At 37.0% G+C, this 18,206-nt stretch overlaps 1 long non-coding RNA gene across 3 annotated transcripts in view; it reads right to left on the reverse strand.

The window, feature by feature from the left end:
* Positions 1-236: 236 nt before the first annotated feature.
* LOC148946601 (uncharacterized) overlaps positions 237-18,206 on the reverse strand; it is a 139,676-nt gene continuing 121,706 nt past the window's right edge. For all 3 annotated transcript variants that reach the window (XR_016142390.1, XR_016142392.1, XR_016142391.1), the window contains one exon: positions 237-385. This is a non-coding gene — a long non-coding RNA (uncharacterized LOC148946601). The remainder of the gene's footprint in view (positions 386-18,206) is intronic.

Below are 18,206 nucleotides of genomic sequence, written 5' to 3' on the forward strand. Positions count from 1 at the left end.
AGCTTCTTCCTCCTCCTAGATATTGGAGGTATACTCCCTGAATTTTAGTGATTTGACACCGCTGTCTTTTAAATCATAGGAATTTTTGGTAGCATCCCAGATGGTCCCCCCCCATTTACATCCCAGATGTAAATACAGGATTACAGACGGCTTTTTCAGCAAGGCAGCATATTCAGCTGTTTCATAATGCACTATTTTCATACAGCCTGGAATCTTATTTTCTTGAAATATTATTTTCTTATCATCTTTATTAGAAAATGTTTGTCTGTAAAAAAGAAGTTATAAAGACGGATGATGTCAAGTAAACTTGTCTGCGTCGGCTACTTTCTGATTGTTGGTTGCGTTGCTGGTTCTCTCTCTGGCTCTCCAGAATTAGGGTTCGAATCTACAAAACAAATAGAATTCAGTCTTGTAAATGTCATGGGCTGCTGTCTGACTTGGCAGAATATTTTGTAAATGCTTGTTCTTGGATTTAGAAGACAAATGAAATGTATTGCGACAATTATATTGCGATGGGTGAAACTTTGATCAATTCAGATGAAACTAATTTCGCTCAAATGAAATAAAGGTCAGATGGTTCAAAATTCGAATTAAAAAAGCTTGATAGTAGCATAAATCCCTTCTCCCTCGTTCATTTTTAGTAAATTTCACCAAATTAAAAATAATGCACACAGTAATATATTACAACTTTCTTTGGAAATATAATCCTAACACATTGGGCATGAATATTGTTACAAATTGAGCAAATAAATAATATGTAATTAATAAATAATAATAAATAATGATGTAGATAAATGAAGAGACTAATTGCTAAAAAAACAATGGTTTACAAAGATACAAGTCTGGGAGTACCGGGCCAAGTTAATGTGGGAAACATAGCCAATATTTAATAAAATAAAACGCATTTAAACTTATTTCCTGATTCAAAGTGAGGGAAATTGAAGATGCTGCTAAACAATCCCATTTCTCACTATAAATTTAATTTTCACCATAGTATGTCTATCTAAACACTCCTGTCCTGTTATTCATCATAAATTTGCTCATATTAAATCGAAAATTTTTTTTAAGAGTTGCGTTTTTATCATCATACAATTCTGATGATTTATCAATTTCTCTAACTAAATTAAGAAAATTAATTTCTCATAATAATTAGATTCAGTGACAAAGGTGTTGATATGCGGCAGCGATGCCTTGGAAATTCCCTCTCTCCCCATCTTACAATACCCCCTCTGCCCATTAGCTGGGCTCCTGACTGGATATCATGGTTTTAACCCATTGAATCTTTGATCATTTATTCACGCAAGTAAACATTCATTAAACAGAAATGCATGGTTTATTGTATTCTTTTTAGCTGTTTTGGTGGAAGATGTACGTTCTTGAAGTCACCATACATTTAGAACACTGCTGCACCAGGTGTTTATTGACAAGTATTAACAATAAATATACTTTGACTTCATTTCACTCACCTGTGCTGCTCTCTCCACCATGGTCAGACTTAGCTGGTCTATATACCCCCAATGACCGAATAAACAAAATTAATCTGATTCCATCTTCAGGACAAGTTGAACATTAAAAAAAGTATATCGGCCGATAACCGATATTTCTTTCCCGATATCCGATAATGGCACTGACCCTCATAACGATCTAATAATATCGGTCGGATGATGTATCAGTCGGGCCTTAGTATATACCCCTGTAGAACCAACAGATGGAGATAGTAGTTACTTTTAATGACCAAGCTGGTAGAAATAGGCATAGATGGTATCCTAAACAAGGTAAAATCGATATTCTAGACAAGGTAAAATTTAATCTCAAAAGAGAACGTTTTCACTGTAATTACTACTCATTGAAGATAATGGTAGCCAATAGCTTCAGGCCCGCCCCCAAAAGAGAATTTTTTTCAGGATGCTGCAAGCTAGAAAAATCATTTCAGAAGATATCACTCACATGTGGCTTAGTTCACTTTAATCTAAAAAAAACGTTATCCACTGATAACGACAACACTGAAAATGACAACCCCATAGCTTCATCCCAGCTCCTAAGAAGAGCGTTTTCCGGAATGCCGAGAACTAAAAAAAAAAAATTAGAAGATGTCAACCCATCATGTGGCTTAGATCACTTTTGTGCACTTTAATGCTGAAAGAGAATGTTATCTGTTGCAGTTACTAATAATTGAAAACAACAGTGATTCTACAGCTTCATCTCTATTCTTGAAAAGCATAACCTCATTCTGCCAAAAATAGAGTAGCTGGGGTAATCTACTCTTAAAATCAGGGGGTGTAATTTGCAATGTGGCAGGATTGTAACTGCCCCCGGAACCAAGTTTTCCTCCCCCTCCCCCAGCTGAAATTTAGCGTCTTCAAAAATTTTGCCAAAACCAAGATATGCTTACATAAATCAATCCACACAAACAGATTAGTATTCTTTTTTGACTTGACTTGACTTGACTTTTATTTTCAACTAATAATACATCATACTTAACTGGCACTTACAACACATTTTTTGAATAACATTATCAACAAACGTAGAGATGGTAAGAACGTATGACGTTTTATTAAGCCACTCTTGTGACTTGAGCAGCGTCACACAATCTTTTATCATAAACCAAAAGTCATTCACTCTTTCTACTCTTTTCATACCATTAAATACACATTAAAACAATTTAAATATTTGTTTAAAAATTTTTTTTAAAAATTCATTAAAATTTACAAATAAAAAAAAAAAAAAAAAAAATTAATTCCCACCCAACAAAAACTTTTTTTAATCTAATTTTGAAATGAGAATGGCTTTCTTGACTTCCTAATGCTCTCCGGGAAACCATTCCACAAATTAACTGCATAGTTTCTAATTACAAAACTAGATCGACTCGTACTCCTTACTTCTGAGACTAAGCTTCCACGACCTCTAGTCCTATGATGAAGATAATCAGAATTAAACTTAAAAAAATCTCTAAAATATTCTGGAGATAATCTATTAAGCACCTGGTAAGTAAACACTCCCGCCTGATGGTCCCTGATCTGATGAATATTTAAAATTCTAAAACTAATAAAAGATTCACGCATATGCTCATACTGAACAAACTCACCCAGTACTCGTAGTGCCTTATTCTGAAGAATCTGCAGTCTTTTAATATTTGAAGTTAAATTAGATGCATAAATGCAGCAACCATAAACAATAAAAGGATGAAAAACAGTATGATATATATTTCTTAAAACACTTAAGGGTAACACGTGTTTCAAACGCCGCATCAATCCAAGACCTCGTGTAAGTTTAGAAGAAATCATATTTATGTGTTTCTTCCAACTCAAATTATTATCAACATAAAATCCTAAATATTTATTTTCAAAAACCTGTGAAAGCGACAAATTATCAAATACTACGAAAGCATTATTTACAATTTTTCCTACCCTACTAAAAATCATATAATTTGTCTTAGAAGTATTAACAGCAAGGTAAATAAAGGAGGTAAACACCAAAAGGTTTTCCAGCGTTCGGTTTGCTTTATCCACTAGTTCTTCCAGTGACTGTGCAGAAATCGTCAAAGCAGTATCATCGGCAAATGCTGTAACAGTTGCTTCAGGCATGTAGAACCTCAGAGTATCTATGTATACGAGAAAGATTAATGGACCAAGGACTGAGCCCTGAGGAACTCCACATTTTACAGGATAGACTCCGCTAACTATGTCATCTATCATTACTTTAGTTGACCTTCCATACAAGTATGATTTAAACCAATCAAAGCAAACATCTTTTAACCCCAGACTAGATAGGCGACACAGCAGAAACTCAAAATCCACAGTGTCAAAGGCTTTTTTGAAGTCAACAAAGATCGTTAAAGGAATAAGACCTTTTTCTAGAGTTCCATTGATTACATCCAGAAGATGATGAACAGCATGGCTAGTAGAATGTTTACTGCGGAATCCAAATTGGCTGTCACACAATATTCCTAGTTTATCCAAATATTCATAAAGTCTCCTGTGAATTATCTTTTCATAGATTTTAGAAAAAGTAGGCAATAACGATATCGGTCGCCAATTTGATAGTTCTTGTTTATTCCCCCCTTTATACAATGGTATTACCTTTGCTATTTTAAGACCACTAGGGACTTCGCCGGTCTGGAGTGATAGATTTATTAAGTCAGTTAGACAAGGTAATATATAAACTAGGATAGCATTTACAGCCCTAAGATTAAGTCCATCTATTCCGGCCGAATTGGAATTCAGTCCTTTCACTGTGCTCTCGATCTCCTTTGCTGTGCACTTCTCGAACGAAAAACTGTGCCCTTCGCCTCAATTATCAATAAAAGACTTTAACAGATGTCTTCTAGACTTTTTAGCTACGTCTTCCTTAATACTCGCGCCTATGTTCGTGAAATATTTTCCGAATTCATCAGCCATTTCCTGTTTATCAGTGATTTCACTTCCATTAACCATCAGATTCTTTACTCCATCATTATCATTAGTCTTCCCTTTTAAAACCTCATTTATTAGTCGCCAGGTTCCTTTTGCATCACCACTTTTACCATCAAAAGCAGAAGCATAATATGCTTTTTTCTCACTGCGACGCTTATGGTTAACTTTGTTTCTGACTCGCTTAAATTCTTCAAATAAAATTCTTCAAATATTCTTTCGTATACTGGCGGATCCAGGGGGACCTGCCCCCCCCCCCCAGATTTTTTTTGTGCCCTCTTTCCACGGTTTTTTCTTTTTTTTCACTCTTTTTTTTAGAATTAATTTGTCAATTAGGTCAATTATTGGCACCTTTGTCACAATGGGCCTCTCCCAAGATTTTTCTCATTGGCATCTTTGTCACATAGCTGACGGCTTGTCACGGCTGACACCACAACTAAATTACACTACCATTTAAAACAACAAATTATCACTCGAAAGAACGAAGTGCCCAAATTTTCACATCAGCGTGAAAATTAACATCCTTCGTTCTTTAAGTGTTGGGATTTGTAGAGCTGCGAGGGCTGAATCATATGTAACATATTTGATTCCTAGTGTTTTTTTAAAGAATCGTTTTCGCACTGTCTCAAGTTCATCATTAAGGTGGTCGATGTTATGCACTTGAGGCCCCCAAACTGGGCACGCGTATTCAAGCAGAGGGCGTACGTAACACGTGTAAGCGAGCAGCAATTGCTTAATAGAAAACCCCAATCGACGCAGTGAGGTTAAGAATCGCAGCGCGTAGTTGCCCTTACTCACAAGATTCGTGACAAGTGGCCCAAACGAACAATCGTCATGGAATTTCACACCAAGGACAACTGCAGTCGACGTGGTAGGGTACCAGGGGTCGGGGCAAGCAACATGTCTTTTTAGAGGATTGAAGCGCATTACTTTTGTCTTCTTCACATTAACCTGGAGCCCGTTTGTACTGCACTGATCATTGAATTTATCTTTTAGGTCACTATCGAACTGAGGGATTACTTGAGATTTCTCAATGAGGTATTTCAGCAAGGCTGACAAATCGTCCACAAATTTGAATCGTCCGTCACTGTTGTCAAATAAAATGTAGTTGATGACGGCTAAAATTAAGGGAGCAGCAAGTTTGGTGCCTTGAGGGGCACGACATTTTAGCTCCGCCCACTCCAAATCAAGGTCTCCCTGGAAAAGTGTATAGACGCACTGGTCGATGTCTCAGGAAGTCTACTATTAATAGCAGAATAGTCTTTCTAGCACCCATTCGTTTTAGATTCTGCAAAGCCATGATGTGACGGATCAGGCCGAATGCCTTGTGATAATCGGCCAAAAAGCGATCAACTACGATACCCACTTTGTCTAGCGATTCTACTATTAAGTGGTAAAGTCGCACTAAATAGTGAGTCGTGCTACTGCCTTTCAGACACCCGTACTGGTAAGGGTCGAGGCAAGGGCTTATTTGTGACAAAAGTTCACGGTAAATAAATGACTCGGTCACTTTGGTTAGACCGGGGGTTATTGATATGGGCCGGAGCTCGTCACAAGGTTTGGGGTATTTTGTCTTAGGAATAACACGGACGTAGGCTTTCTTCCAGGCCTGAGGAAACTTTTGCTCTCTGAAGCATTGGTTGATAATAGACTCACAGGTTTAGCTAGAAAAGGTGCATACTCAATGAGCAGCTTGAGGGGCAGCTCACCTGGACATTAAGCACAGTTCCTTTTTAGTTTTTCAAGCTCTTTGCAGACCGCGTATTCTAGTATTTCTACGGTTTGTTCGTCAGGAAAGCCAGACGAGAGATTTTCAATGTCTTCGTCAGTGAATGAAGGGTAAGTCGAACATATTGCAGCAAAAACGGAATTTATTTCAGTTGGGGACACTAGAGAACCATCATCTTTCTGTATCTTCAAGTTACTACTATTAAGTTTTCCAGACAGTCGTTTAAATTTGGAGTGCCACTTACGAGGGTTAGTAGTCATCAGTACTCTGTTTACTTTCACAATGTGATTAAGCAACTATTTTGCCGCTTTTACTTCACCGTTCGAGTGGAGTTGGCATCGGCTCATGATTAGCGCTTTGATTTCTTGGTTTACCCAAGGCTTATCACTGTCACTGACTACAATAGTTTCGGACTGGAAGTGTTCGTGATATTTCTGCAGAAAAACCGAGTTCAGAGTCTCAACTTTGAGGTTGATTTCTGGTATTGTGCAGATCTCACTGAAGTCAAAGGTTCCAATCCAGCGTCCAAAGGAACATGTACTTTCTTTAGTCAATGGCCGGGTCGTTACTTTTGTTTTCTTCACTTTTGGGAATTTTGCTTTGGACTCCCAGAAAATCACAAAGTGGTCTGAGTTCTGTAATGGGCCTAAAGAGCGTGGTGGCAGATATTGATTGGAAAGGTCCGTGAAAATTAAGTCGAGTATGCTCCCACTTTGGTGGGTCGGAACTGCCACTGCTTGTCTTAGGTCTAGCATATTCGACACCCACTGCTTATTTGTTTGATTAAAGTCTCCGGCAATAATAACTGAGGGAGCTGCATACTATCGACGGATGTTGTCTCTCAATGTTTGTAGATATTGAACTAAATCTTTCCTGGTTTTTGCACTCTCGGGATAGTACACTACCGCGATGATGAGGCACGAGAACTTTCTTGACGTGAATGGGGTTTGCACTCGGCCCAAATATTTTTGTGACAGGCGTCAGTAGGTTCGCTTAACAGTTTGCACGGAATGTCTTTTCGAAAATACAAACCGACATCTCCCCCACGGCGCTCTAGACCACGATCACGCCTTGTATTGAAAAAGCTCGTATAGCCTTTACTACGACCCGTCTCATCAGAAACGTCCCAAAATTCGATCACTGCTGCTATGGGGCAGCAATTTCGCTTCATGAGGACCTCAAGCTTGTCCATTTTGTTGTTCAGTGACCGAATGTTGTAGAGTAAGAAGTTTGGCATTTTCACCTTTACTGAAAACCACTTTGGTTCAAGCATTGGAGGGGATGCATGGACAGGATGAGGCACCGGGTCGTATAATGGATGGGATTTCAACGGGGGTCTACAGGTAACTACTGCCATAGAGTGACGATTGCAGATGGCGCTACGAATGTAGAAAACGCTACTTCATGTCAAAGTGAATAAAGTTCGTAAATCGTCAATTTTTCGATTATAACTGGCATGGATACTGCACTAAATAAAGTCAAAAGGGTCAAGTTATTGATTACTTACATTGCCAGGGAAGAAACTAGGATTACTAGCACTAATAAGCTAAACCAGGCATGGAGGTGAGGCAGCTATTCAGCGCTACGCCATCTATATTCGTAAGTCAAAGTTTCACTTGGCTATCTTCATAGGCACTGCCTCCAACTTTTCCCTCCCCCCAGGATTCTTATGAAGTTACACCCCTGTTTAAAGTGTGCGCCAATTTTTTTCCTTGGCCTCTATTTTATTTATAGACTAACAGCAAAATTGTTGCTTGCTTATGACACATTTATCTTTTGAAAGGGGAGGTAAAAGAGTAGAACTAAATTGAAATTATTATAAGTTTTGAGGAAAATAATGCAATATTGAAATTTATAAGAAACTGAAGAAATTTAGAAGAAACATCAAATTTTGGTTAATAGAACCAATGTCCTATATGAGTTTCTTATTTTTTTAGTTTACGGATATTTGTGAAAACGGCTTTAAAAAAAAAATGGTGGATTATTTTCTTAGTCGTGGGTTAAAAACGAGTTTTCCAAACGAAGTAAATCCCCCAACGAAGAGGAATTTTCCCAGGGAGAATTTTGTTTACCTTGGAATTTACCTGAAGCTCGCAGTAACAGGCAACGGGTTATAAGGTATTTAGTAGCTAAATTCCCGTTTGTAGTAATTTTTGCTCGTTTTAAGTTTCTTTTCTGTAACTTCACCTTTTTGTTAAGTTTCTTTAAGTTCCATTTTTGTAAATATCAATTTATGTCTTGCCTCTGTTCTCCAATGACAATTCAATTACAATTACAATTCCAGTATCAACTCAATACAAAAAAGACTATTGAAAAAGGAGTTTCACCTAAACTATTTTGACAACATTGTCGTGCTGTTAACCATCCAGTTGATGCTGCTAACCATTATGGTATTTAACAAAGACAAAAAAGCAAACAAAATACTTAAAATATTTTTTTCTTAAAACATGGTCAAAAATAAAAGATTATTTTTTTCTGTGCTACACAAAAATAACAACCCCCGCTTTGTGTTTATTCTTAAAAAGTTAAATTTTCACATTAGTTAATGTGATTAACTAATGTGATTAGCATTACTTAAATTTTCACATTAGTTAATTAGTTAATGGGGTTACTTTTAAGATAGTTAATTTTTAAGTTATTTGAAGATAAAAAGCATACACGATTTTTAAGCCTCTTTTTTAAGAACTTTTTTTTAAGATAAAAAGCATCTTTGAAAAGAATTTTCATTTATTTACTGATACTTTCGTTTAGTATTTTTACTTTTGAAAAAACAAATTACACTATATATCATGCTAATGGATAGTAATAAAGTATACTAAAACATAATGAATATACTAATTAACACATTAAACATACTAATTGATAGACACGAATAAAAGAGGTATAGTATGTCCAATTTAATAATATAAAAGATCCTAGGAAACAAAAAGAATAATTGTAAAACATAGCGTAAACAATGGAAATCCTTTGAAAACGCAAAGCATCAATTCCGAACAGCATCAATTCCAGTATCAAATCATTACAAAAAAAACTATTAAAAAAGGAGTTTCACCTAAACTATTTTGACAACATTGTCGGACAACATTGTCGTGCTGTTAACCATCCGTACACATAAGTGAAGCGTTAAGTCAACAAGACAACATGAAATGATTAAAGGTAGCAAATTATGATTCTTCGTATTAACATAAACTTTAAAAAAAAACCTTTCAGTAGTAGGGAAGGGGGTACCAGCCCTGACCCACAGCACTGCTACCACCTACAATTGAGTCTAACGCTGACAGGCTATAATTTATTCAAGGATTATTGATCGACGAAGTGGAGAGAATTTCTGAGAAATTGATTTGCATAATCGAGGGAAAGTAGATTTCTGGGTAATTGATTACATAATCGGCGGGGAATTATTGATCCGCCAACGGAATTAAAAATGGCATCACTTGTTTCCTAGGAATTATACGGGACTCTAAAGAGATAGAAATTCCGTTTTTAAATATGGCTTCTCTGGTATTTAGGTCTGTGAGATAAATTGATATTCTATCGAAGCCTTAATAGTGTAGCTAGGAACACCTTAGAGATGAAGAGGTTAACGCGGGAAATGGTTTCTTGGGAATTTCAAATGTGACAGCGCAGGGATGCCAAACAAAGGAACACGTTGAAATTACTTGTAGGGGATTATTTGGGCGAAACAGTTTGAGACATTTTAGAAGATGATTTGGGGTGAAACTCTGTGGTCGTTATAATACACAAGTTCCATTTGAACAGTGTTTTGAGGTCCCTTACCCCAACCCCAAAGGGCCCCATCCCCCGGACCCCCAAAGCGCCCCTCCCCCTCCAGGGCCCCCGATCCTCCCAAATGGGCCCCCTACCCCCCCCCCTTCCCCCAGGGCCCCCGAAGTGGACCCCACCCCCCGGGGCCCTTCATTTTTTAAATAATTTTTTGTGCATTTGAGACACAGGAGGGCCCCCACATTTCAAAAGGCATTATTATATCTTTTCAGAACAAGTTCCTTTCTTAATATCCCTCTTAAACCCATTTTACAAGTTGAAGTACTCATCCATTTCACCCACAACTTTACTTTACAGCTTTTTGAACACCCCAACACCAAGCAATACTTTTCAAAGCCTTTATTATATCTTTTCAGACCAATTTCTTTACGTAATGTCCCTCTTAAACCCATTTTACAAGTTGAAGTACTATCCTTTTCACCCACAACTTTACCTTACGGCTTTTTATCTACCCCAAAACCAAGCAATACTTTTCAAAGGCTTTATTATATCTTTTAAGAACAAGTTCTTTACGTAATGTCCGTCTTAAACCAATTTTACAAGTTGAAGTACTCATCCTTTTCACCCACAACTTTACTTTACAGCTTTTTGAACACCCCAACACCAAGCAATACTTTTCAAAGGCTTTATTATATCTTTTCAGAACAATTTCTTTACGTAATGTCCCTCTTAAACCCATTTTACAAGTTGAAGTACTCATCCTTTTCACACACAACTTTACCTTACAGCTTTTTATATACCCAACACCAAGCAATACTTTTCAAAAGGCTTTATTATATTATTTCAGAACAAGTTCTTTTCATAATGTCCTTCATAAACCAATTTACAAGTTGAAGTACCCATCCTTTTCACGACATACAAACAGATAAAAACAGATGATTTAGAAATACAAAACAACAAAGAAAGAAAATTCATAATGACAAAGCAGCCCAGGCAGGCACAATGGCCATACAAACTTAGATGGACAGACACTATAGAAATTAGAGTCCTGAAAGAAAGACTCATAAGACATACTAACCAACACTGAAAGCAACTTCTAAAGTAATAACAGAGAAATACAGATCCAATATACATTAAAACAACAGAAGACAAGCATTTCAGAAATACAAACCAACAAAGACAAACACTTCAGACATACAAACAGAGAAAGACAGGCATTTCAGACATACAAACCAACAAAGACAGACACTTCAGACATGCAAACACAAACACGAAGACAGACACAAACACTTCAGACATACAATAAGAGAAAGACAGGCACTTTAGACATACAAACCAACAAAAACAGACACTTCAGACATACAAACCAACAAAGACAAACAGTTCAGACATACAAACATAGAAACCCAGGCACATTAGACATACAAACCAACAAAGACAGACACCTCAGACGTACAAACCAACAAAGTCAAACACTTAAAACAAACAATTAGAGGAAGATATGCACTTTATAAACTAAATACGAGATAGAAATGAGTAACAGAAATGCAGTATTGCAAAGAAAAAAATGTAATGCCTACAAACAAAGAAAAAAAAAATACACAGATTCATACATAAACGCAAAAGCAACCTTCAGAAATGCATACAAGGAGAGAAAGGCATGTTCTACCCAAAAGAACATCATGTCAAACTCTTCGCTAATTCAAACATAGATAAAAAAGAACTTCAGACATGCAATCCATAAAATAAAAACACTTCACACATACAAAAAAAGAAAGACAGGCACTTTAGACATGCCAACCCATAAAAAAAAACACTTCAGATATACAAACCAACAAAGACAGATACTTCAAACATAAAAAAAGACAAAGACGAACACTTTAAATACGAAATCAAGCACTGACAGACAATATATACCTACCGATATAAAAAGAAAAGAACGCCTGACATAGAAGCAGTGATTGAAAAATAGTTTAGACACAAAAGTAATCAAGGACAAGCCCTCCAGACATTCAAACCAGCAGAGGCCAACCAATAAAGACAGACTCTATCGATATGCAAGCAAACAAAGACAGATACTCAAAATATACAAACATATAAAGACAAGCACTTCAGACATACAAACCAACAAAGACAAACACTTCAGACATACAAACAAAGAAAGACAAACACTTTGGACAGGCAAACCAACAAAGACAAACCCTTCAGACATACAAACCAACAAAGAGAAACACTTCAGACATACAAACAGAGAAAGGCAGTGACTTCAGAAATACAAACAAACAAAGACAAACACTTAAACCATACAAACAGAGAAATATAAACATTTTAGACACACAAACAGAGAAAGACAATCACTTTAGACATAAAAACCAACAAAGACAAACACTTCAGATATATAAACAGAGAAAGACTGTCACTTTAGACATACAAACAGAAAAAGACAAACACTTAAGACATACAAACCAACAAAGACATTCACTTAAAACATACAAACAAACAAAGACAAGCACTTCAGACATACAAACCAACATAGACAAACACTTTAGACAAACAAACATAGAAAGACAAACACTTTAGACAAACAAACCAAAAAAGACAGACACTTTAGCCATACAAACCAACCTAGATAGAGACTTCCGACATACAAACCAAAAAAGACAAGCACTTCAGACAAACAAACAGAGAAAGACAGGCACTTCAGACATACATACAGAGAAAGACAGACACTTCAAACATACAAACCAACAAAGACAGACACTTCAGACATACAAACCAACAAAGTTATACACTTTAGACATGCAAACCAACAAAGAAAGACACTTCAGACATACAAACCAACAAAGACATACACTATAGACATACAAACCAACAAAGACACACACTTGAGACATACAAAACAACAAAGACAGACACTTCAGACATAAAAACAGAGAAAGACAGCCACTTTAGACATGCAAACAGAGAAAGACAGGCATATTAGACATACAAACCAACAAAGACATGCACTTCAGACTTACAAACCAACAAAGACAAACACTTTAGACAAAAAAAACAGAGAAAGACAAACACTTTAGACAAACAAACAAACAAATACAGGCACTTCAGACACACAAACCAAATAGATAGAGACCTCCGACGTACAAACCAAAAAAGGGAATCACGTCATACAAACAAAAAGAGAAAGAAAGTCGCTTCAGACATACAAACAGAGAAAGACAGACACTTCAGACATACAAGCCAACAAAGACAGACACTTCAGAAATACAAACCAACAAAGACATACACTTTAGACATGCAAACCAACAAAGATAAACACTTCAGACGTACAAACCAACAAAGACAGACACTATGGACATACAAACCAACAAAGACAGACACTTCAGTAAACAAAACAACAAAGACAAACACTTCGGACATACAAACAGAGAAAAACAGCCACTTTAGACATTCAAACCGAGAAAGACAGTCAATTCAGACGTACAAACCAACAAAGACAATCACGTCAAACATACAAACAGAGAAAGGCAGTCACTTCAGACATACAAACAGAGAAGGACAGACACTTCAGACATACAAGCCAACAAAGACATACACTTCAGAAATACAAACCAATAATGACATACACTTTAGACATACAAACCCACAAAGATAAACACTTCAGACGTACAAACCAACAAAGACAGACACTATAGACATACAAACCAACAAAGACAAACACTTCAGCATACAAACCAAAAAAGAGAAACAATTTAGACATACAAAGAGAGAAAGACATGCACTTTAGACATACAAACAGAGAAAGACAAACACTTTAGACATACAAACCAACAAAGACAGACACTCTAGACATACAAACCGACAAAGATACACACTTTAGACATACAAACAGACAAAGAAAAGCATTTTAGACATACAAACCAACAAAGACACGCACTTCAGACATACAAACCAACAAAGACAAACACTGGGACTTGCAATCACAAACCCAGACAAAGAAAGGCACTGGGATAAGCAAACACCAACCAGACGCATAAGCAAAAAGAGTGAGAGACACATACAAATGCATAGATTCACACATACAAATCGAGAAAGACAGACACTTCAGACATACAATAAGAGAAAGACAGGCACTTTAGACATACAAACCAACAAAGACAGACGCTTCAAACATACAAACCAACAAAGACAAACAGTTCAGACATACAAACATAGAAACCCAGGCACATTAGACATACAAACCAACAAAGACAGACACCTCAGACGTACAAACCAACAAAGTCAAACACTTCAAACATACAAACAGAGAAAGACATGCACTTTAGACATACAAACTGACAAAGAAAGACACTTCACAAATACAGAACAGAAAAGACAAAACCATAAGGTCAACAAACAGACAATGACAGGCACATCGGACTCACAAATCATCAAGGAAAAGCCCATCAGACCCGCAAACAAACAAATAAAAACACTTTAGAAATACAAACAATTAAAGACAAACACTCCAAACATACAAACAGAGAAAGACAGATACTTTAGACGTACAAACCAACAAAGACAGACACTTTAGACATACAAACAGACAAAGACAAACACTTCAGTCATACAAACATAGAAAGACAGACACATCAGACATACAAACAAACAAATACATTCACTTCAGACTTACAAACAAACAAAGACAAGCACTTCAGACATACAAACCAACATAGACAAACACTTTAGACAAACAAACATACAAAGACAAACACTTTAGACAAACAAGCCAAAAAAGACAGACACTTCAGGCATATAAACAAACATAGATAGACACTTCAGACGTACAAACCAACAAAGACAAGCACTTCAGACATACAAACAGAGAAAGACAGGCACTTCAGACATACAAACAGAGAAAGACAGACACTTCAGACATACAGACCAACAAAGACAGACACTTCAGAAATGCAAACCAACAATGTCATACACTTTAGACATGCAAACCAACAAAGATAAACACTTCAGACGTACAAACCAACAAAGACAGACACTATAGACATACAAACCACCAAAGACAAACACTTCAGACATACAAACCAACAAAGACAAACACTTCAGACATACAAACAGAGAAAGACAGCCACTTTAGACATGCAAACAGAAAAAGACAGGCACTTTAAACATACAAACTAACAAAGACAAACACTTCAGTCATACAAACAGAGAAAGACAGACACATTAGACATACAAACCAACAAAGACATGCACTTCAGACTTACAAACCAACAAAGACAAGCACTTCAGACAAAAAAACAGAGAAAGACAAACACTTTAGACAAACAAACCAACAAAGACAGACACTTCAGACATACAAACCAACATAGATAGACACTTCAGACGTACAAACCAACAAAGAGAAGCACGTCATACATACAAACAGAGAAAGACAGGCACTTCAGACATACAAACAGAGAAAGACAGACACTTTAGACATACAAGCCAACAAAGACAGACACTTCAGAAATACAAACCAACAATGACATACACTTTAGACATGCAAACCAACAAAGATAAACACTTCAGACTTACAAACCAACAAAGACAGACACTATGGAAATACAAACCAACAAAGACAGACACTTCAGCAAACAAAACAACAAAGGCAAACACTTCAGACATACAAACAGAGAAAGACAGCCACTTTAGACATGCAAAAAGAGAAAGACAGGCAATTCAGACATACAAACCAACAAAGACATACACTTCAGTCATACAAACAGAGAAAGACAGGCATATTAGACATACAAACCAACAAAGACATGCACTTCAGACTTACAAACAGACAAAGACAAACACTTTAGACAAAAAAAAACAGAGAAAGACAAACACTTTAGACAAACAAACCAAAAAAGACAGACACTTCAGGCATACAAACCAACATAGATAGACACTTCAGACATACAAAGCAACAAAGACAAGCACTTCAGACATACAAACAGAGAAAGACAGGCACTTTAGACATAAAAACCAGACAAAAACAGACACTTCAGACATACAAGCCAACAAAGACAGACACTTCAGAAATACAAACCAATAATGACAAACACTTTAGACATACAAACCAACAAAGATAAATACTTCAGACGTACAAACCAACAAAGACAGACACTATGGACATACAAACCAACAAAGACAAACACTTCAGCAAACAAACCAACAAAGGCAAACACTTCAGACATACAAACAGATAAAGACAGCCACTTTAGACATGCAAACCGAGAAAGACAGTCAATTCAGACATACAAACCAACAAAGACAAACACTTCAGACATACAAACAGAGAAAGACAGGCACTTCAGACATACAAACAGAGAAAGACAGACACTTTAGACATACAAGCCAAAAAAGACAGACACTTCAGACATACAAACCAATAAAGACATACACTTTAGACATGCAAACCAACAAGATAAACAGTTCAGACGTACAAACCAACAAAGACAGACACTATAGACATACAAACCGACAAAGACAGACACTTCAGCAAACAAAACAACAAAGACAAATACTTCAGACATACAAACAGAGAAAGACATGCACTTTAGACATACAAACCAGAGAAAGACAAACACTTTAGACTTGCAGTCACAAACCAGACAAAGACAGACACTCTAGACATACAAACCGACAAAGATAAACACTTTAGACATACAAACAGAGAAAGAAAAGCACTTTAGACATATAAACCAACAAAGACAGACACTTCAGACATACAAACCAACAAAGACAAACACTGGGATTTGCAATCACCAACCCAGACAAATAGACAGACAGACACTGGGATAAGCAAACACCACCCAGACACACAAGCAAAAAGAGTGAGAGACACATACAAATGCATAGATTCACACATACAAACCGAGAAAGACAGACACTTCATACAAACAAACCAACAAGGACAAACATTGGGACTTGCAATCACAAACCCAGACAAAGACAGGCACTGGGAATAAGCAAACACGCGCCCAGGCCCACATGAAAAAGGAGGAAGAGACACATAAAAATAAATAGATTCACACACACAAACCGAGAAAGACAGACACTTCAGACATACAAACCAACAAAGACAAACACTGGGACGTGCAAACACCAACCCAGACAAACAGACAAAGACAGGCACTGGAATAAGCAAACCTAAATGAACCTAACGTTGAACCTAAATGAACCTAACGTGAATGCAGTTACTTGAAAAAAAAGGTTGGTATTGTAGGTTGGCTGCAGGTGCCCGGGTGAAGGAAAAATCAGTTGTGCTGCCATCTATACCTTAATTGAAATAGATGGTAGCACTTGCTTTAGTAAAAAAATGAACCTAGCTTTTTGCATGTCTCTCTCACTAGGCCCCCTGGGGCGACTTCAAGAAAGTGTTTGTTACTTACTTACTTACAATTTTTTTTCATAGTTTCTTGAATGAGATTTAGGTATTGTCCCAGTGCCTGTCTTTGTCTGTTTGTCTGGGTTGGTGATTGCAAGTCCCAGTGCCTGTCTTTCTCAGTTTGTATGTCTGAAGTGTCTGTCTTTCTCGGTTTGTATGTGTGAATCTATGTTTTTGTATGTGTCTCTCACTCTTTTGGCTTGTGTGTCTGGGTGGATGTTTGCTTATCCCAGTGCTTGACTTTGTCTATTTGTCTGGGTTGGTGATTGTAAGTCCCAGTGTTTGTCTTTCTTTGTTTGTATGTCTGAAGTGTCTGTCTTTCTCGGTTTGTATTTGTCAATCTATGTATTTAAATGTGTCTCTCCCTCTGTTTGCTTGTGTGTCTTGGTGAGTGTTTGCTTATTCCGTTGCCTGTCTTTGTGTGTTTTTCTAGACTTGTGATTGCACGTTCCTGTGTTTGTCATTTTTAGTTTGTATGTCTGAAGTGTCTGTCTTTCTTGGTTTGTGTGTGTGAATCTATGTATTTGTATGTGTTTCTCACTCTTTTTGCTTGTGCGTCTGAGCGAGTGTTTGCTTATCCCAGTGCCTGTCTTCGTCTGTTTGTCTGGGTTGGTGATTGCAAGTCCCAGTGTTTGTCTTTGTGGGTTTGTATGTCTGAAGTGTCTGTCTTTCTCGGTTTGTATGTGTGAATCTATGTATTTGTATGTATCTCTCCCTCGATTTGCTTGTGTGTCTGGGCGGGTGTTTGCTTATTCCCAGTGCCTGTCTTTGTCTGTTTGTCTGGGTTGGTGATTGCAAGTCCCAGGGTTTGTCTTTGTGGGTTTGTATGTCTGAAGTGTCTGTCTTTCTCGATTTCTATGTGTGAATCTATGTATGTGTATGTGTCTCTCACTATTTTTGCCTTTGTGTCTGGGTAGGTGTTTGCTTATCC

This window comes from Artemia sp. Qi Xiang Cuo, chromosome 11 (assembly GCF_049724085.1).
Source record: "Artemia sp. Qi Xiang Cuo chromosome 11, ASM4972408v1, whole genome shotgun sequence".
NCBI lineage: Eukaryota > Metazoa > Arthropoda > Branchiopoda > Anostraca > Artemiidae > Artemia > Artemia sp. Qi Xiang Cuo.